This window comes from Sipha flava, unplaced genomic scaffold, assembly GCF_003268045.1.
Source record: "Sipha flava isolate LNK unplaced genomic scaffold, YSA_version1 99_pilon_pilon, whole genome shotgun sequence".
Classification (NCBI taxonomy): domain Eukaryota; kingdom Metazoa; phylum Arthropoda; class Insecta; order Hemiptera; family Aphididae; genus Sipha; species Sipha flava.
In genome coordinates this window covers 589,648-611,906 of record NW_020273635.1, presented here as the reverse complement: position 1 = coordinate 611,906, position 22,259 = coordinate 589,648, and the positions used below count along the sequence as shown (strand labels likewise).

The following is a 22,259-nucleotide window of genomic DNA, read 5'->3' as shown; positions in this document are numbered from 1 at the left end:
TTCATTTTTTTTTATCTATTTTATCTCCTTTTTTATATTTTTATTTTGGGTGATTTGCGAAACCTACTGAATCATTAATTTTCTTTTTCCAATTGTTGATTTCTAAATGTTAACTCTTTTGTTTCCTTTTTTACAATCCACTTTTAATAAACTACATGTCTTCGATATATATTTGTTTAAATCTCAAATATCTCAACTGTCTGATAATTTTTTTCTAGCTTTGAGCCATTTCTTAATATTTCAAGTTTTCCAGTAACAACTAAAAATTAACAAGTACTATTTAATTTATTTTTATTGTTATAAGAACTTCATAAAGTAATTTTCATTATTAAATGTTAACTTTTTAATGATTTGAAATATTTTTTTCTTCTCCCTAAATTGGAAAGTTTTAATTTGATATTAGTGATTGGTAATTAGTAGGGCAGAGGACTTGTAGCTCTAAAAAAAACACTTATGCATTAATATGCACTAAAAATATGCTCATATATATTTTTTAAAACAATTTATTTAAAAAATATAATTAAATAATTTAATTGCTATGTAACATTAAATTGTTTTTCATATCCTACTTTAAAATCGTAATACAGTATGAACTTACCGTCAGTCGAAAAAAAATATTAACATCAAATTCGATAAATAACTCTAACTGACTATTAAAGGACTTTATCTTTTGGCATTTTAATGACAAAATCAAAATATTGACACGAATTACGAATAGATGCATTTTCACAGAACTAATACTAAATAACTAAATTATTATTTACGAGTAATGATTGACAGCATTTGGTGTTATAAAATTTTTTGGTATCATATATGGAATAGTTGATGTTGTATTGGAAATTGTATAATGTAGACAAGTGTTTACTGTTTCTAAATACTATTAATGCAATTAGCAGTTCTCGAGATGTATTTCTAGAAAAAACATGAAAAACATGAGTTTACGAACAGTCAACAGCCATATGTATATATGATCAAAATTTAAAATTATTTATAATTCAATTCATATATTAGATGAAATAAAAATTCAGTGGAAAAGTATTGATTAAATGATAAATTATTTGAAATATGATTTTGAAAGTATAAATGGAAGAAATAAAATTAAAAAAAAAAAAACACAAATTATACGTTTATATGTGCAAATTAAAATTTCAAGACTAGCTTTATGAAAGCATGAAGTGTATTTGTTTCATACTCTGGCTATTTTTGTGATTGTGCAAAACAAATATGTAAATGCTATAAGCCTTCTTCCCTAGTAATTAGCTAATGATATTACATTAATTATAAATTACATAGGAGTTTGTTAATTATGGCTTATTATTTAGTCCAAATAGATTATTTTTTGTTATATACTGTTATTGAATTGCTCGCAATAATATAAAAATAAGCATGGAAATATTGAAAATTCTAACTTATAATAAAAACTATTTCAGATGCAAACTATCAATAAAAATGTACCTAGGTACTACAATTTTTCTATAGCTAAGAATGAACAGGTATATTGGGAATGTATCCCACATAAATAAATAATTTGTAAATATTTTTTAGATTTATACTAAACATAGGTATATTTTCAGTTTAAAAAATAATAACAGATTGGTAGTTAAATTGTAAATTGTGCAAATTGATTAATAAAAAAGAACTATTACCAAAAATTATTATTGATATTGTACTAAAAATTATAATCATATGGAAGTGGGGTAGAGGGGTACTTTGTATCATATCATTATACATTAAAATATGTGTAGTACGAGTTTTTATGAAAAATAGGGGCTGTGATTTGATTAATTTTTTTTATGAGTTATGAACGTCAGGTTGTGATTAGGATGGAGTGTATTTCCAAGTTTCATTTGGACTTGAAAATATACGAGTACATCAATGACGCTGAACTTCTTTTTTTTTTTTAATAAATACTTAGCGCTGGCTCTGGCCTTATAATATCAATTAAAATTTTAAAATATAAATCATAATTACCTGATCAATAATTAAGTCTTTTGAAGGTTCATTGGTATTTAATTTTCTTAAATTATTTAAATTATGAGGTTTTTTCCGGTGTGCAGACAACTTTGGTCGAATCTTTTTACGTCTACAGTCCCTCATTTTAATAATAAATGATTACAATAAACTTTTTTGTCTAGATTAGTTCAAAAATTGAATCAATAACACGTTGTAATAATACTCATCAATTCATCATTCATCAATACTTTTGATAACCGTTTGTAGAATGAGATATGATACAATATTATACTCGTATAATAATTGTAAATTGGAATCCACAAAACAAACAAAAATAATTTCATAGTACTGTGATGTGTAGCTATCGCTTATAATATTATTATTATTATAGTCAATACAATTTTATGATGTGTACAAAATTAGTTTTTTAATCGGTCGCGGCTCTAAACCGATGCGGTCGCTGCGCGTGTTATCGCAATTTCGAGAACACATTAATTCTCATACGCGCATGCACATGTCAACGACAAACGCATGAAACTATTTTTTTGTTCTTTTCAAATTGGTGAAAAGAGGTAAAAGCTGGAACAAAATTCGTCTAGTTCTGGTAATCCGATTATATTTTTTTTAATATATTCTAATTTCTCAACTTTTCTTCTATGTTTTGTAGGAAACAGATTTTTGATTATAGTTCAAGTTATTTAATAAAATGCATTCAAATTTTTATTTTTTTTTAAAAATTAGCATACAAGTTAATAAAAAATTAAGAAAAAATAATAAAATTGTGGTTCCTACAAAACATAGTAAAGAAGCTAACAAATTTAAATATTTTTTCAAAATTTAAATCGGACAATTAGAACTAGGTGAATTTTGTTCCAGCTTATTGGTCCAAATGCATGAAAAATGTAGGCTGCTCCAGCCGCCTTAAGGCCAAATAAAAATACTACGGCCACAAGCCTACATTTTACTTAGCATAGAAAAATAATTTGTGTTTTCAAATTACAAGTACTAAGCATAAGCTCAACTGGGGGGAGGCTTAAACCCCCAAGAATGCCCAAGCCTCCCCAAAAATAATTTAGGCAATTGTTTTTTAAATTTAAATAAATAACTCGTCTATATTTTTATTTTCAGAAAAAAAAAGATTTAAATTTGAGAGAAAAAAAATGATCGTTTTTATTTATTATTTGGTTAATATGACAATTTAATTTATTAACCAACCGATATATCCGTGCAGCTAATTTATTTTGTGATACTTGGTGAATGATAATCATTAATATAAGGCCGGCAACAAACTGGCGTTATTTTACCGCGGGACATTTTTACCATTTACTGCTCGTTTTAATTCATCCCAACACACGAGCGTTTATTTACGGCTCGTTTATTTAAGTATCTACCTACAATATTCACGATGATTACTCGTATATTTACTTATTTCATTAAACATTTATTAACTATTTAGTATGTGTCTGTTTAAACTAGACAACATCATGGCCAGTGGCGTAAACTGAGTGGTGCAAATGTAGCACTTGCAACACCACATATAAAAGGGGGCGCAAAGATATGTTTTTGCACCACCAGAAAATTATTGAAATTTGTTTACCTAATATTAAAATGACCTAAAATATTATTTTCAAGAGCCAAAGAAATCAGCATACTAAAGACAAAATTTGATTGTTTTTTTTTTTTTATTAATATTATACGAGTAATAATAAAGGTTTTACTGCTAAAATAATTCAAAATTTGTTTGTTACTTAAAGAAATATATAGGAAAATATATAGTTTATTGGGAAGAATTTTACTTAGGAAATTGGAAAATTGGTGTGTTGGAAATTATAAGTTGAGAATATGCCTCTGTACCACCAGAAATTGGATACAATTTACGCCACTGATCATGACAAACGAAAATATTTTATTTTTGGGTTACTATCATTTTATAAAAATAAAAATGATGTGTATTACCTACTGTAGTAGAGTACCTTCTATACACTAAATAGCCTATAATATGCAATTTTTCGTTAATTAGTTACAATAAACTATGTTAAAAATAATGTATATAATTCAACAATTCAAATAATCAAATTATGTATTTTTATAATGTGTGTGTATATATAAGACCAGCTTATGGGGAACCAAGACACCACAATTAAAGTTTATGATTTAAGCATTATTTCGACTAGTATTCGTATAATATAATAATTTATATAGACAAAATAATAAATTATACAAGAAAGGAAAACGTATTTTACATTTTTGGTCCTTATATTGAAGATGTTCAAACCCTTGTTTTATCTAACACTTCCCTCTAAACTTATCATTTTTCATTGCAGTTATCGAAAAAACTTATCTAACATTTTTTATCATAAAATAGGTTTATTTTCAATGAACGAAATGAAAAGCTCTATGTCTAGTTTTGTGTCTAACTGACTATTTTGTTCTACATTAATTTCAGATGACAAATTGTGATGTTGATTTCAGACTAATAACGTCTGATCGTGCCGACAAGTTGATTGTTAATACTCGATAATGATGAATGAACGAATATTGAAAATAAGTAATATTTAATAAGTAGATAAATAAATAATCGTGCGTTTTATTACTGCGTGTGTGTTCTTCACCTATCATTATAATACATTTCGATTGGGATTTCTCAACGCGCGATAAAGTTAAGGCACACGCGACAGTTTCTGAAATATCGTGCATTAATTGTACGGCGCGACACTCGTGTGTTGTGTTCTACTTGTATTCAACTTAATGTTTTTTAACAAAAACACGCAGTAAATTTACGGTGTGGTAAAATAACGCCCGTTTGTAGCCACTTTTCATAAATTACTATAGGAGACTTAGACCCTCCCTCCCCCAAACATTTATCCCTAGTTGACACTGTTATTAAGCATGATTCATATTAATCGTACCGTCAGACACCGTACCGTTCCGCAAAATATTTTATTATGTGTTTTAAATATGGTAATTCTCATTTGAACATTTCCGTTCCGTTCATACGCATATCGATCCGTCAGAGTCCATCCGGCATTGCTTGCGGGAATAACCGTGAAGTCAAAATATTGCAAAGTGCAAACCATAGATTGGCTCCTCTGATCCCCTGCTTTAGAGGCTAAAATTTATACTTTTTCGTACTGCACACTTAAGAATTTTGTTGATGATATATTTTGGAATTCTAGAAATATGAAAAATAATTTAATAAAAAAATGTAAAATCAAAAACAAATACTATAATAAAGAGAACTGAACCACAACACGTTTTTTAATTTTATACTACACGTTTAACATTTCGTATTACACAAAGTGTATTGTATCGCGCACAATTTTAGGCCCTGTCCTGCCTCATTTTAAAAATATGGTCAGGCCGTGGCCTGGCCTAAGCATAGGGTTCAGCACCACTAATATAAATCACAATAATTGTTGACTTTAACTATTTGTGAAAATATTTTATTTAATTTCAACTTAATTATAGAGTGATTACAATAATTTATTTCATGTATTTTAATAGATAATAGTACTTATTGTTATTGATCGTCGATTGAATCAAATTTTCTCAGATTAAAAAACTTTTAAGTATTGCTGATCTTGTTTCTTTGAAAATATCTCATATCTTCCTCCGTATTAGTAGTTGATTGGTTTAATTAAAATTAGAGAAGTTTTTTACAATATACGACAATAATATTATTCATATATAATCATAATTTAATCTACATTATAAATTTTTATCAAATTAGTTGTTTACATTTAAAGGCAATAGACATAAAATTTACGGAAGGGCGATAAACACAAAGAAAACAAACATTAATCATAGAGTTAACTCAATTAATATGAATTTTACATTTACATTTTTTTACGAATGTGTAGGCGAAAATTAAAAATTATTTCAACAATTTCTCGGTGACGCGTCGCCATAAAAATTAGTTGTCATTGAGTTTAGTTTGTTAACCGTTGACGATTGACATCATAATGTCACTCTTACTAAGAACCAGGGTTGGAATGGGTATGGAGGGCCTTACCGGGGATTGACATACAAAGGGCCTCAGCTTTAATTAAATTTACCATTCACATTTAAATTATTAGTTACTTATTAAAATTATATGATATTGATATTAATACGAATGTAGGTTCAATTAGAGGGATACTTGGCTCTCATATTTTTTAAAATAGCATTAGGTCAATGCACGCACGAGGGGGGCTAAATCAAATAAATAAATATGTTAGTCCCTCAAATGTTAATTGTAGTCCCAAAAATGAATACTAACAAAACAATTCTACATAAATACTAGGTTTATTTTACATAAATAACAAAAAAATAGTATATTTCTATAAACCTACTTGGTAAATTACAAATAATAAATAATAATTCAACAACTCTTAAAACTTTTTAATTTTAATATTTTAAAACAACAACCGTTTCATTTCACTTTATGTATTTGCAAATTTTTCAATAATATATTAATAATTACACTCTTAAATAATATTGGTATCAAAATCCAGTAAGATGAAAAATTTCGGTAAGTCTTGACCAATAAGAGATCAGAGTCGAGTCTTAATAATTTGGTATATTTCTACTTTACGGGACACGTTATTTTTTGCAATTTTTTTTTTTTAACTTATGTAGTTAAGTACGCTGAAAATGATGGTGAAGTTAGAATTTGGCGCTCGGACATAGTTTTGAAGTTATTGCACTTCAAAGTTACTATATATTATATTAAATAACTTAGAACATACATAACTTTCGAATGCGATGCTGTAGCCCAGTGGCAATATAGCTATCTCTAGGCAGTAAATGTCAAAAAAAAGGAAGGTGGACATACCTGCTGATCCTGGACCTAAGACCGTGGTTCAGCAGGGATTTCGGTGACACCAATTTTCACCTTACGCAGGCCCTGTCTGGACATGGATGCTTCTCCTACTATCTGCACCGTATCGGCAAATTAGGTACTCCAAAGTGCCGGTACTGCGACGCCTCTGTCGACGACGCCTCTGTGTGCGACGCCTGGCACGGTCGCAGGTTCAGACTGAACATAATCTTAGGATGCGACTTCTCTCCCCAAAATATGGTTTCCCTAATGCTCCGCTCGAGTGAACACTGGCTGCCATCAACCAAACCATCAACGAAATCATAAAAACGAAGGAATCAGAAGAAAGACGTCGTCAGGCCAATCAAGATCCACCCTAAGAAGCAAATACATACTTGTTAGTTAAGTTTCACAAGCTGTGGACCGAAGATCAAACTAAAGGGGCTAGAGGCCCCTTGTTTTATTTGTTATAAACTACTACATTGTATTACCATATATATATATATAACGTTTTTGTACTAAGTTCTGTTTATGAAATAAACGATGAGCACAGGGGGGTGAAATGACTCGCATCGGTTCCACCCCCAGCACTCGATTAAAAAATGTAAAAAAAAAAGACAGTAAATGTCACGAGTTCAATTCTTATGTCTCGTGAAAATGTTTGCACTTTTTTTAATGTACATGGTATTCAATAATATTATTTCATTAATTTAATCATTATTATTATTTAAAGCTTGAATTTATCATTTTGCTATCGGTTTTATGCTTCAATTATAATGGACCTTTTTAATTGTGTAATAAAATATTTATTTGTAATACCTTATATTTTTGGTCGAAACATGTGATTTACTCGCGCTGCGAGATTCACATACAAATCATAATCCCATCTGCAACATTATCAAAGTTTGTACAAAAACTAGGTTAGGCTTAGACTATAATTCCTCTTAGGGCGAAGCCTCATCCCCCCGAAAAGTGCCACGTAGAGGCACTCGAGTTTGTGAGTGGAGCGAAGTCCTAAAATTTTTAAAATTGCAGTTCCAACGTTTCGAAAAAAAATGCAAACAATTTTCATGAAAGATAAGAGATCAAAACCAAATACAAAATTATCGTTAAAAAAAAAAGTGCAAACATTTGTTTAATCTGTACGGGAGGATCGCACTCGATTCCGTAGATAAATAATCAATGCTGCTACCATTGCGCAACGCTTTAAAGTATTTTCGTATATGTATAAGGAGTATTTAAGAGTTTTAGTATAAAGTTATACACTTTAACTAACTATAACTTCAAAACTAAGTTCTCACGCCAAATTCCAATTTCACCATTATTTTTTTCACCCAAAATATGACAAAATACACCCCAAAAATTGCCAAATTTTAGGGTATCCCGTAAACTAGAAATATTCCAATAATTGTAAGCTTCGAGAAAGAATGTTCACATGAAATTTGGGCGAAAGAAACTGTTAATAATATTTCATAAGCTATATGCAAATTTGAATAGGAACTGTTATGTAAATTAAAATCTTTCAAACATTTTAGAATAAATGGTAGAGCTTGGAACCTAAATCATTTTTTTAGTTTCGGTTTAGTTCTGATTTAAAATTTTTTATATTTGATGCTGTCGGTTCTGTTCTGTTTTTTTTAATTTTACTTTTTTGGGGTTTCGGTTTCGATTCCGGTTTTTATAATTTAAAAAAAAATATTCCGGTGTTTATAAATATCGGTATTTATTAGGTTCTATGAATAATTGATGTTTGAAAAATAGGGATAAAGTGTAGGCGATAGCAACATTCAAAAATGCTGTAAAAACGAAATAATATAAAAACTATTAAATAAGAAAAGGTACTAAAAGAATGATCGGGAGACTCTGATTTTTGAAAAATGTTATACAATTACAAATTTGAACGACCCTGTTACAGTGACCATGCACCGTTACAGTTATAAGCTATATTCGCATGTACGTATCGCAGTGATATTGTCCGTGACGTCGTTTAGTTATCGTACACAAGACGGTCGGTTAACATGTGGTGGTGTATACATTTGTATTGTATACATATGCGCATTATAACTCAACCTTCTCGAAACGGCTTCATAATACGTGCATGTACCTAGCCCGTTCTCCCTTTAGCCGACCGGAATTCTTTTATATCCTGTAACGCTCAAATCCTACTACACCGCCTTCGTTACCCTTGCAGGGGTCGCTCGACATAAACGCTGTCCCATCCGCACACCCGAATCCCACTCTTCTCCCTCGACCACCCTCGAAACTGTATAATATACACGTATACTTACTGTTGTCGAGCAACTCGCATTTTCACCGTGATGTCTATACACGTCGAAATCCAAATACGCACCTGATCCCACGTATTCTGCGTATACCTTGTAATTTTCTCCTTCGCGTTCGTTCCTTCTCTAATCCGATTATACCTTATTCCTTACATTCTCACGCGCGCCAACGGCATATTTATTCGTATACCATACGATTTTTGTACGTTAACCTGTGCACATTCCGTCGTAGTATTTCTGTTTAAACTATATAACACGTTATTATACAACATACATTATTATATATTTATGTACGTCATTTCTTTGTATCGCGTGCTTGGGGATTTGTTCAACTGCCTTTTTCATATCTTTTTTTTTTTGTCGAACAGCCATTCATACATCGTCATCGTCCCCAAACATCGAGAACCGCTGGAAGTTTGAGGGGTCCTGTGTTTTAGTATGCTGTAACGTATAAAATTTATTTAAAAAGTTAGTCGCATTTTCAATAATTCATGGCAACGGTATTTAATGCATATTTTTATAATATGTCTTATTCGCAAAGCCTTATAAGTTATTTGATCAAAGGCTAAACTTTTGATGCGACGTTACATTTTTATTACACACAATTTGTGTACATAAAAAAATGATTGTTCAAAATATTAAATTGCTAAATCCCTCGATAAAAGTTAAGTAGAGCCGTAAATACCTAAATCCATGAGCCCGTAGAGCGTTCGCTAAATATTGTTTTTATGTATACATTTTATTAGGTAAATGTATTTGCTTGTGAAGAAAAAAAGTACATTAAACTTCAGTAAATCGATTGCATCGGAAAGTTTAAATTGGCCAAGTGACCGTGACGTCTAAAGAATACTTTAGATAGTAGATACGTAAAGAACTAATCAGTGTACTTACACCAACATAATCCTTCCTATGATATAGCCACATACTTTCGAATTCGTGTATAATCCATGTTATAAAAAACGTCTTATTGAAGTGCGCCGGTGAGTTTCTGTTATAAGAGTTAGGGGTTGATTCATTGACGCCTGTTTGTATACTAAAACAAAATAATTGCATTAGTTGATTGTAGCTGATCACATTTAATATCTCGTAAGATAAAAAGTTTAAGAGTTACTCTTTCACGTGATGAACTTTAAAACGAAATATAAATATACAGTAAACAACGCAGTATGCAAGCTCATCTCCTATAAAGTACCTAATATACGGATTTCAACTGTATATTGCAACCGTAATCTATGTCATGGTAAATAAACAGTAATAAATCGGAGACATTTGTTACGAAGTAATGTTAATCGACTAAATGAAAATTCTTATGTTGTTTAGCAATTGCGTATTACTTTAAATGTACATTATTTATTTATTTACTGTGTATACAACTATACCATTATTATTTCACTCTCCCTATTGTCTTTGTCTCTTGGAAATAATAGCGAGTTATTTATCTGTGTAACAACATTATGGAAATTGAGAAAATCGTATTACTCCTTGAAGAGATACGGTAACGCGAAATAGTGAGGAGATTTATTTTTTTAAAAATTTTGTTCATATACCTGTATTATCATACGGCCAGTGGAATATTTTAAAATGTTGTGTCTGTTTTTTGTGTATGTGTGTGGAGGGGTGTACAATTTTTCTAAAAAATAAGGGATTTTTTTAATATTATAAAAATACATGTAAGATATGAATTAATAATTATATTATTTTATTATTATTATAAATGCAAATAAAGAGTTATTTAAAACCTCTATAAATTAATGTCTTTATTCTTTGTACCCTTTGTAGCAAGTAATTTATGACTATTGAAATTTCTTTTTCTTCTAGGGAGGATACCAGACCTGGAATCTTCCCTGGGTTGTACCCTTATATGTTTACATGAAATTTAAATGTATTTATCTAAACCTAATGAATTAAAATCATTCAGTAGAAAAGTTTTAAGTGACTTAAATTTATTTATTCATTTCTTAGCCAATATTTTTGAAAGTTGGATTAAGTAGGTATTACAGTATTACAATGAAATCTTAGCAATTTATTTATTACATCCATTAACATTTTTAATCAAAATATTAAAACAATTACATTGTTGGGTTGATTTTTTTTCTTAAAAAGATAAAACTATCTATGTTGACTACTAGATGTATAGGATACTTTTATGTACGAGTATATAAAGCGAATTTTTCCAACTAGTCATTTTCATAGTCTCTTTCTTAATTCTCTTATAGTGCTAACGCAGGAAATTGCATTAACATTACTATACAAGTAGCGCATATATTTTATATATCCATAGTCCACATTTATACTTTTAAAAGAAGTAATTGATAATAGCAATATAATATATTATATAACATATTATGTTTACTAAAATTGTTCATAAAAATACCAAATGTTACGTACTCATTGGCATTCTAAATATTAAAGAATATCACGTTCTTCACGAGTATATAAAATTATTTTTATATCATCTCAGGTAAGTTATGCTTTGATTATTTCGTTAAATTACCATTTCAAGTAAATACGTTATTGATAAATCATGAATGCAACATTTGATGTAAACATAAATTTGAGTTGGAAAGTGCCATTATTGGATTCTTACTAAATATATTTACAGACTCTTAGTTTTTTGCCATTTAGTGATGTAATAACAAATGAGTACTGATAATTATATTAATAAACTATAAGTATCTTACAATGATTTTTAGATTCTGAGTGAAGAGTTTGTTTATATTATCACCAAATAAAAACTTAGATAAAGATACTAAAGATAACAAATGGGTTCTAGTTTAGTGGTCATCATTCATTTTGACTTGCAACCCACTTTTCTTACCATACTCTTTTCGGGGCCATGTTAATTTTGTTAGTCATGAAAACAAAAAAAAAATTTTTAAATTGCTTAATGTATGCCAATGTAGAAGTGTTTTTATAACAGAAAACATTAACATTTATGTATCTGTAGGTATCTAGGTAATATTTAATTTTTATTTTAAGTAATGAAAAAAAAAAAAGTAATAAATGTAATGATACAAAAAAAAGTATAAGAAATAATACAAAAAAAAAATGAGTTTGATATTTGCCCCGGATTATTTTCACACACAATACCTCCACCTCGACTCAATTTCATGTAATGGACTTTATAGAGAAATAACATGTAAATGAGTTTTATGAATTAAGTTGGACAATTGCTACAACCATTACTTCATTTGATTGTTCATTCTTTTTTTTTTATTTGAAATTAAGGCTTCAACAGCAAAGGTTATTAGTTATTATATGTTACATATTAAATGTGTTAGGTACCTATTAGGTTGAAAATTACAATATTACATATTAAATATTATTTAAATAAAGTTAGGTTAGAAATTTCTATTTACTTATAATATTTGTGATACCTAATAATGTGATAATTTTTAGAGTTTGGCTTTCATCAATTGTTTCTACTATACTGGATGACATGTTCAAGTATATTGTTTATATTCCTCTACTTTATGTTCGATAGTGTATACTTTGTGACATGTGTCGCATATTGGTTGAAGCTTACTTCTAATTAAGTATAAGTGTATAAGAAAGGAGTGTTCATTCTACTCTAAAAATATAAAATAGTACGGTTTCGGGTTTATTCAAAAATTATTTTATCCGATATCATGTGACATACATCATTTAATATCATTGATTATAAATACAATTATTTATAACTAATGATAATTTATATGAATATGAATTTTTTAAATTTTAAACAAAAGACTTATAATGACTCAATCTTACGGCTTACATGACTTGAAATTCGGTTACGACCTATTGGTTGTAGACTACTGTTTTAGTTGGTACTGCGGAAAAATTATTTTTGTAATTACTTAAAAGTTTCCCGAGAAATTGAGAAAAATAGCAAAAACATTAAATTTCATTCAAGAATCAAACACTCATTACTAATAATTGCCTATTATTTTGTAACGCACTCTTTATTATCTGTGTATATGATTTCGGTTAGAAGAATAGCTTCCATCATCACAATCAAAAGAGATTTCTGATAGAAAATGTTGTCTAGTTAGTACTTTGAGGGAGGTCTGACGAAAAATTTAAAATTGCAATATTTATGGTGTATCGGTTTTTGATAAAATTTAATTTTTTTTTTATCAGACCTCAAAAAATAAGAACTGTAGAGACTTGAACATTTAAAATTTTCATTGAATTTTAATATCACTGTTTGCTATGGACAACATTATTTTTAAAAGATTTTTTTGAGCTATTTATAGAAAATTAAAATGTTGATGTTTTCTTAGCTTTTTTTGTCGGAAATGCTTATTGAACAATTTTTTTGGTTTGACAAAAAGTCTTGAATATGTAATATATTGTATCTCATACATATCATACATATAAAAATACAAAAATACATATTAATGAATGATAAAATAAAAATAAATATTGCTCTTAATAAAAAAAAAAAAAAAAATGCTAGAGCTTGAATATTAAATTTTGTCAAAACGAATCACGGAAGTTCATTACATATTTATAGTAAAAAATTAATTTTTAAATTTATGGACCAATAATTGTATTCAAGATTTTTATATATAAAAATCAAAATCAATTAAATTAATTAAATATAAAGCAAAAATAAAAAATGTACAGGATAGTTGCAATAATGTTTTATAATCGTTATAAAATATAATTTTGAGAAAATCGCATAATTCAAAGATTTTTCATTAAATTCCATAAGTTATTTAATTAAAGATATTTTATAGTTTCGTAATATTTTAATGAAATTTCTTCTGTTTATAGGTACTTGAAATTTTCGATTTTTCTAAATTTTAGATACCTTATTTTGAGAAAGTTAAGAATAATACATTTTCAACTTAACTTTTTAATGAATTTAGGAAGTTCTTCTACATCAACCATCTTTAAAAATTTAAACTGATTCATCTAAATTCTTTAGATAACGTGAGTATATTTTGTATTCATTAATGTTAATACATTGATTTATTTATAGCACTTATTTTGATAGTTGTAATATTGTAATTGTTGATTTGGTCATTGATTACTGCTTTAAATCCCTTCTTAATCTTCGACGCAGTAGTTCAATCTTCGTGTTTAATAAATTACAGGGTTTAATTCATTTTATAATAAAGTAACAGTACCCTCATATTGAATAAATAAAACCTAGCAGGTAAGCTTCAAATTTGTTGTATTATTGTTTATAACCACTATGATCACTAATACCAACAGACCCCAACGATTTATATGAGTATTTATGCGATTTCTAATAGAGGTTTAGTGCCATCTATAAATTATTTATAAAATATAAATTCTACGTATTTCAATTTTAAGTATGATTATTTCCATAAAATCACTTTGAGACCACGGTTTTCGTATACCTATTCATTACAACTAGTGTTGTACGTCAATAATCTAGTCATTGCAGTACCAGATTTAAAGTGCAGTGATTCTTAGGGTCACCCACACAGCATAAATATAATTAATTGATATTTAATTAATATGAAAAAAAATTAAAATGTATGATACATTTTCAATATCATTGATTATAAATTTTCAAATATTGAATTAAGTATAATAATTATCATAAAATTGACGGTTGATTAAACCCCTTCATATTGACTCGTTATGTACCCGATGCTGTAGAACATCGTTAAACAGTGAATCCCACGCAGGAATTGTTTTCTAATTAAGGCTTTCGTCGATGGTTGGACCTGCTTCAGTTTTTACTGGTATTAGTTATGTTGGTTAGTACCTATCAATGTCCCTTAGTGCCAAAACAAAAGAGCTATGATGATATAGTTTATATTTGTCTAATGCATAATTCAATAATCACGTAGTATAATACTCGTTGTTTTTTTCCACCGCGTGTGTAGCAGGCCTAGAATTTGGTTACCCATTAGTATAAATGTCTCCATATCTGTAAGCGATAAACGCTGAATATCCTCGATACAGATACGATTTATTTTTATTTCTATAACGTATTGTAATTACCTTGCAAGGATTCTATTCTAGTCGCATAAATATTGTAGTTATTGTGAGTTCGTTTATATCTACCTCTAAAACAATTCGATGAAACTATTCCAGTGGGTGATTGGATGAAAAAATAATGTGTGAAAATGGGTTTAAACCAAACGCATGTATAGATATATTGTAATATACAGACGTGCACCCGTCAAATTGTATATTGCGGTCTGTAACGGGTTATACACCTGTATACATGTATAACATAATACACATAAGTATATTCGTGAACGGAGTTCAAAACGCTTATAAATGTTTGCAATTTATGCGAATGAGATAGTTATAGGTAGTCTCGTTCATTTTGCGCATATAGGTAATATATATATATACATATTGTAAACTGACGCATAATGTTACACGGTGCACGCGTGGCAGCCTGGGCGTTCGTTATGACCCGGTTAGATGTACTCGTATAATTGCGCCGAGATGGCGGTGGTAGCCGGATAAAATTGTTTCAAAGTCAATATATGCGTATAATAATATAAAGTTTATAGGCTCGTAAATCTTTGTTGCCATCCATCCACTCACCCCTACTCGACCATTCATCTTATACATATATCTTATACAATCGTATACATTTATATATATAAATATACACGAACAATGTACATATAACATATAGTATACGTGCCTTATAGCGTCCTATCAAGTTCGCGGTCCTCTATATATCGCAAGCGAGCTCGTTTAAATATGTATCTAATTATATGTTTATATTTATGTACATAATATATACATTATACATCGAGCATCAAGGCGAGTAAGTCTGTATGCTATACATAGTACATTTAATAATATATATATATATTAGTAACATTATATTGATAAAAAATTTTATCTCTACAAATTTTTAACTGTCTAAAGTCGAAACAATGGTTAACATTAAGATAAGAATAACATAATTTTAATTTAATTCAGGAAAATAATTACTATGATTTATCATGTTTGCGTAGTTGCTTTGAGCCCAGGGGTGGATTTAGGAGAGGTTCAGGAGGTCAGCTGACCCACAATTAATATTTATTGATAAAATTGACTTCTTGAAGACTTAATTTAAATGAATCGACCAGTGACGTATCCAGGATTCATTTAAAAGGGGTATTTTAAAATTTAATAGACTTACGGTAAGTGGGATTCTCTGCCCCTTTCCAATATTATATAAATAAATACCATGTATTTATATAAATTATTATACTAATGAAAATGATTATATTAAGACAGTGTATGTAAAATCGACAAGTTGTAAACAACGTTTATTCAAATTATATTGTAAGTTTGTAATTTAATGAAATATCATAGAATATGGTCGATGGGGGGTGTTCTAACACCCATATCACACCTCCCCCCCTAAATACGCCCCTGGTGTCGACTATAAGTTAATGTTAAAACTAAACTGGGAATTGCCTCAGTTTCCACTGTCCCCTCACCACCACAGTGGATGCCATTAATTTAATTGTATAGTAAAATAAAACATCTCTATGCCAAAGCCCATGTAAGATTTCATAAAATAAGATAAATGTTTACAATGATAATTATGAATAAACTTAAAAAACAAATGTTATATGAACACATTGTTTTTTTTTTGTTTCTTGAAATTCATTTATTATCCACTTTCAGCTCTAATAAGTGACCTCTTGAAATAGCCTGACTCACAATTCCCTAACTGTGGGTCCACCCTTGGTTGGGCTCCTATTTTAAGAATAAATCTTAAGGCTTCGGCAATTACCGGGTATCCGGGTGGGCCAGACCGAAACTGGCTATTAAACTTAAATAATTAATAATCTATTGATTTTAGGTGGATACACAACATATATTCATATATGTATTCACCACAACAATCAATATTATTTATATTTTATTTGTTTTTGTTACTACGTTTCAGTGGTGCCCAACCTGCGGCCCATGGGTCACATGTGGCTTAAGAAAGTATTCAATGTGGTCCGTTACAATTTTTTTTAAAATAAACAAAATATTAAAAAAATAGTAAAATTATTATAAAATACGATTTTTTTAAAATGTATTCATTTTATTTTTGAACATTTTGAAATAGGAATTTCTTGATATAACCCGTGTATTTAAAGAGTGTAATGATTAAATAATGTATACCTACAGTATGTACTTCAATCTGTAATTTTTTCAATAGTCAATAAAAACTTTGAAAACTCATATGTACTTATATGTGTATTGTATACTTACTATGTGTAACAAAATAACATTATTAGATTAATATTGATATTATTCGTACCTACTTTTATATTTGACGGCCGCTCTAAGATAATTGTTTATAAATATGGTCTGCCAAGGAAAAAAGGTTAAACATCATTACTATAATTATTAGTTTCGAGTATTATTAAAGCAACACAAAATAATGCTAAAGTGTGGTTCAGTTATAATTTTAATCGATTATTAAAATCGAAATTTGTACAGTGACTGCATCTATATTACATATACTGATCTTATTATTTATTAAAAGATTAGTTTATTTTCGTCTAGCTATGAAATTACAATATTATTGTATTATTTATATTATTTACATTATTGTTGTATTAGTAATTTAGTGCAATGTATTTAAAAGCATTCATCACAAAAATCAAGTGATATAAGATATAATGAGTCTCGCATTTGTTGTGTCTACAGTAAAAAAAAAAATGTTTTATATTTTATTTCCGGTATTTCATTCGCAGTTGTGTAGCATACTTATACGCCTTTTTGTCATTATGGGAAAAAAACATTAGACACATTATGGTCTTTATTTTAAAAAATCATTTTCATCACAGCGAATGAAATTTTTTGTGTAGATTAGAAAATTATACATTATTAGTATTTGTTGAAACGAAGTCTTAATCTTTCGTTTTATATAATATACCAACTATATACTATAGACATTTACAATAGTGAAGTGTTCTTGGTTTTGTCGGAAAGTAATAGGCGATATGAGACGTCAGGAAATTGTATATTTACAAATTACCTTTATTTTAACATCTCATAATACAGTTATGTTTAATGATTAAACTTAAATCGCATTACTCTATGAATAAAAAGTATACTTGAAGAACCACAAAATTGATTTCATGAACTAAATGTAAATAGCCGAACGGACCGATTGAATAATATTTACATATAAGCCTTTGTAAGTAGTTTGAGCACCACGTAAATGTGTTAATGGTCAGGCTTCAGTGAACCTGAACCCTTAAGGAATGCGTTTCCGGTTAATTCGAATTTTCGAAACCGTGTTTTATTAAGTAATAAATGACCTTTACATACCAAGCGACTATATATCTATGGGTATTATATATAGGTATATACTTTCACCGTAGTTTTGTTATATTCACGTTTGTAGGTAAGAACTATACTGTTTCGGAATCACCCCTTCTACAAGTATATGTGTATATACACCACACGTAGTTACAAAAATAATAATTATTTACTTATATATATATATATATGGAGCTTTATAGGTACGGCCATATCGGTCAATTGTTTTATATTACACTCCGTATATGTTTTTTTAAAAATGTAGAAAATGATATGGGTTTCTGATCGGATTTTAAGAATTATATTTTAAATTTCTCATTTTCATCATACAAAAAGTTAGAGTGTAAAATACCAAAACGTTTTAAAATAGATAATTTTTTTTTAATATTGATATTTTATCAATAAAATGTATTATCGGATAAAATTTGATACATCTCATGGCCAATGATGAATATTAGCAAAAGCCAAATTATACTGAAAATGCCTTATTAATTTTTCAAATAAAATAACATTTCCTTTTGGGTAACTGTTGTAATAAAAAGTTATAAATTATACTTAGTAGGTTAGGTAAATGCAAATTATTAATCATACTTAATCGGTTAGATAAATACACTTATTACCTATATCTATGTACAATATTGTTATTTTCGAATTGATTATAGGAAGTGCTAACATTTGAACTTGTCAGTTTTTCATATGATATATACTAGTGTAATAATTGACTTATATAAATAATAATAGTAATAATTGAACGCGTCACGTCGTTAATTATTAAAACTCATTATCATAATAAATATAGTTTTTCATCAAATATGTTAGTTTATGAAAATGCACACTTATTAACACGAACACTGTAGTATTTAAAATTGCTAGGGATCTAAGGCAATCTTTTGTTTTATACATAATTGTATAACAACTTTTTTTGTCCAATACTTTTATTGATAAATGTAATTTTGAAACGGTGAGGTAAAAAAAAGTTGTATATACATTTCAATAAAGGCAATCTTGTGGGTTCTCTCAAGTTATTTATATTGTAGCTATTTGGTATAAACTATACTTATATTTTGAATCCAACAAGAGTCAATTTCTATTATTTACTATTCAGTGCACGTATTTATTGTAATAACATAATAGAGTTAAAACGCGATTCATCGTCAATTTTAAACAGTTTTCTAACCAAATACTATCAGAAGCTTCTTAAAATCGTATAAAAGTATTATTACAGTTTCCATTAAAGTGTTATTGGCTAAGAGGAAGATTTTTGCAAAACTTTTGGTTTAAAATTATCTTACATGTATATAAATATAATATTATATAGCCGTACGATAAAAAGTTTATGTCGACTGGGATAAAATTCTGGCAATGAGGTATTAGGAGTAATAAATAGATTAAAAAAATATTGAATGGTTGACCAAGAAATGTCATTAAAAAAAAGTATTTGTATTTAAATGTAGCATATGATTAAATTGTATTAGCTATAAATTATAGCTTACAACTAAACCTAGAACTTGAAACATATACTACTTTTATAGTCGCGTATATCGTGAGTTGTAGATTTGACTCAATTTTTTAATTCATGTCCTCAATTATATGATTTATTATAGGTATTTTATAATTTAAGTATAGGTATATGTTTTCTTTTAATATGTATTTGAAATCGAAATCAACCAAAATAATTTCTTATAAATATTATGATTATAAATTTTTCTTTTACGATGACCTCTTTTATTATTATCATCAAAATATAGTAGTTGAGTTTGTAGTATTGTAGTATAAAATGTTTTTCATAGAACATGTTAAAATTAAACGATCATTTATTTTGTTAAATTTACTCAAAATAATGACTCATTTTGTTTAGTTTGTGTTTATGAATTTTTACCAGATTTTTTTGCTAATATTTTACAATCTTATAATTTGAGCAATATTTCTCTTTATATTCAAGGGTCTTCGTTGCTTTCCTGGTAAATCGTTACTGACTCACAATATACACACTAAAAAATAATCAAAATAAGTACTATTAACTGTTCCGTTGGTAACAGGCACGTAGCCAGAGAGGAGCCTTCCAAAATCCATGTAACAATTTTTTTTACTAAGTATCAAAAACATGTACATTTAATACATTTTATTATGATTTCGATTATTATATAACTTAAATATAATTTAGTTATTATTATATTCAATTTTATCTATTCACAGTAAATCATAAGATTATGTTAAATATCAACTATGGTCAAATAATGACCTTTATAAGATCTATAAGTTTCTCATAGAAAACAAATTATGAAAAATAATACAAAGACCTAAAATTAATGGTTTCCCTAATAGACATTTTCTGGCTACATGCCTTGTTGGTAAGTTCTGAAATATTAAAGAATTCCAGTAATTTATAAAATATTATATAACTTTTTTAGTTTATAATTGGTTGAATAAAGTGTATACATATTCTTTTAGTCGTAAATATATATATTATAGAGTTGGTATAATAGAATATTATGTATATTTAATGAACAAATTTCCAAACATGATAATTGTATACTTGCAATCGCCAAAATCGATTGTGTAATAATAGCGTAAGAAAAAAATTAAAAATAAAGTCACGTTTTTGATTATACGTACAACCATTTTGTAGGTAGGTACATAAGTACATTACCATTTACGCATAATAAATTACGCACGAACAAATTTAATTAAATAGGAAACCGAAGTGTATATGATGTGCAATAATGTTTCTAATGTATTAACAATAATCGATGTGTATACATATAGAATATACTGAGATGTATTAATTAAAAATGTTTTACGTATAAAACATTTTTTTTTCAAATAAATAACCCACAAGTTCATTTAATCAGATTTGCTGCATATTTCTGCTATTGTTTGCATACTATTCTTTATCTATAAAATTTATATCTTGTATATATTTCTATGGTCGTCGCAGGTATAATTTTATTTTTCTCTTATATAATTTATAAATAATGCAAGTAGAACACGGGAATAATAAAAACTCCAATTCGGGTCGGTGACGTTTAGTTTCGCGGTGGGTACATTCTCCGTTTACAAAAAAAAAGGAAAAAATATTGAACGAAAAAAACCGTAATAATTCCGTGATAGGTATTTTTACGTCGTCGAAGAAAATGTCGCGCGAACACGCGTATAGATACTTACCTATCGCACAATTTCGAATATGGTGGACGGGAGGGGGTGTCTCGTGCCTACTTCGGTTACGCCTATGGTAATTGTGTACGCGTAATGCCCCTTGGGTTAGTCCTCCCCGCGTGAGCAGTATTCGATTTAAAGGGTTATCCGCGGCGAAGAGGGTCGGCGGCCCGGAATGGCGAAAGGTCGTCGTCGTCGACGTCGATGGAAATGTGATTAACGTGACGGCGGAGGGTAACGGAAACCGGCGCGCACTGCACGACGGCGTCGCGTCGCACTCGAACGATCATCGTACAAGGGCGCGGTGAGGATAGTGTATGTTGATAACGAGAGCTGTTATATAGAGGGTATGTTTTATTAGCCAATGTACCGGCGGCCACGGCTGTGGTCGACATTAACGGCCTCTCGTGGTGTAAGTCGGTACCGCAATGAGAATGTCAATATGTCCTCCGGTAGAATGAGATTAGGCCGCACGCGTTGTTATCGCACTTAGGCCGCTGCAGTTAGTTGTGCAGTGTTAACCGCACAGAATCCGCGTAAAGTTCACCGTGACCACGGCACCAGCTCAAGGTTTGTGCCAGACCGTCTTTGGTGTTCATTAACATTTCGCAGCGTTATTCTACGAGACCCTGTGCCTCTTGTTCCGCGTTTTCGCCCGATTATCCTCTCGTTATTGCGTTCGCATGGCCGTACGTAGCTATGTGCCGTCTTGAGCCGTTCGCGTTGACCGCACGACGACGACGGCGACGGAGACGACGACGACTACTGCTCCCGCGACCGTCTTCAGAGCCGAAACGGTACACGCGTTAACACCGCGGCGTCAT

At 29.2% G+C, this 22,259-nt stretch overlaps 1 long non-coding RNA gene across 1 annotated transcript; it reads right to left on the bottom strand.

Moving 5' to 3' along the window:
- Positions 1–9,381: 9,381 nt before the first annotated feature.
- Positions 9,382–22,259, bottom strand: LOC112693768. Its single transcript, XR_003149512.1, has 3 exons — positions 21,445–22,259; positions 9,925–10,066; positions 9,382–9,474 (listed from the first exon to the last, which is right to left on the bottom strand). It is a non-coding gene; the product is annotated as an uncharacterized LOC112693768 (long non-coding RNA).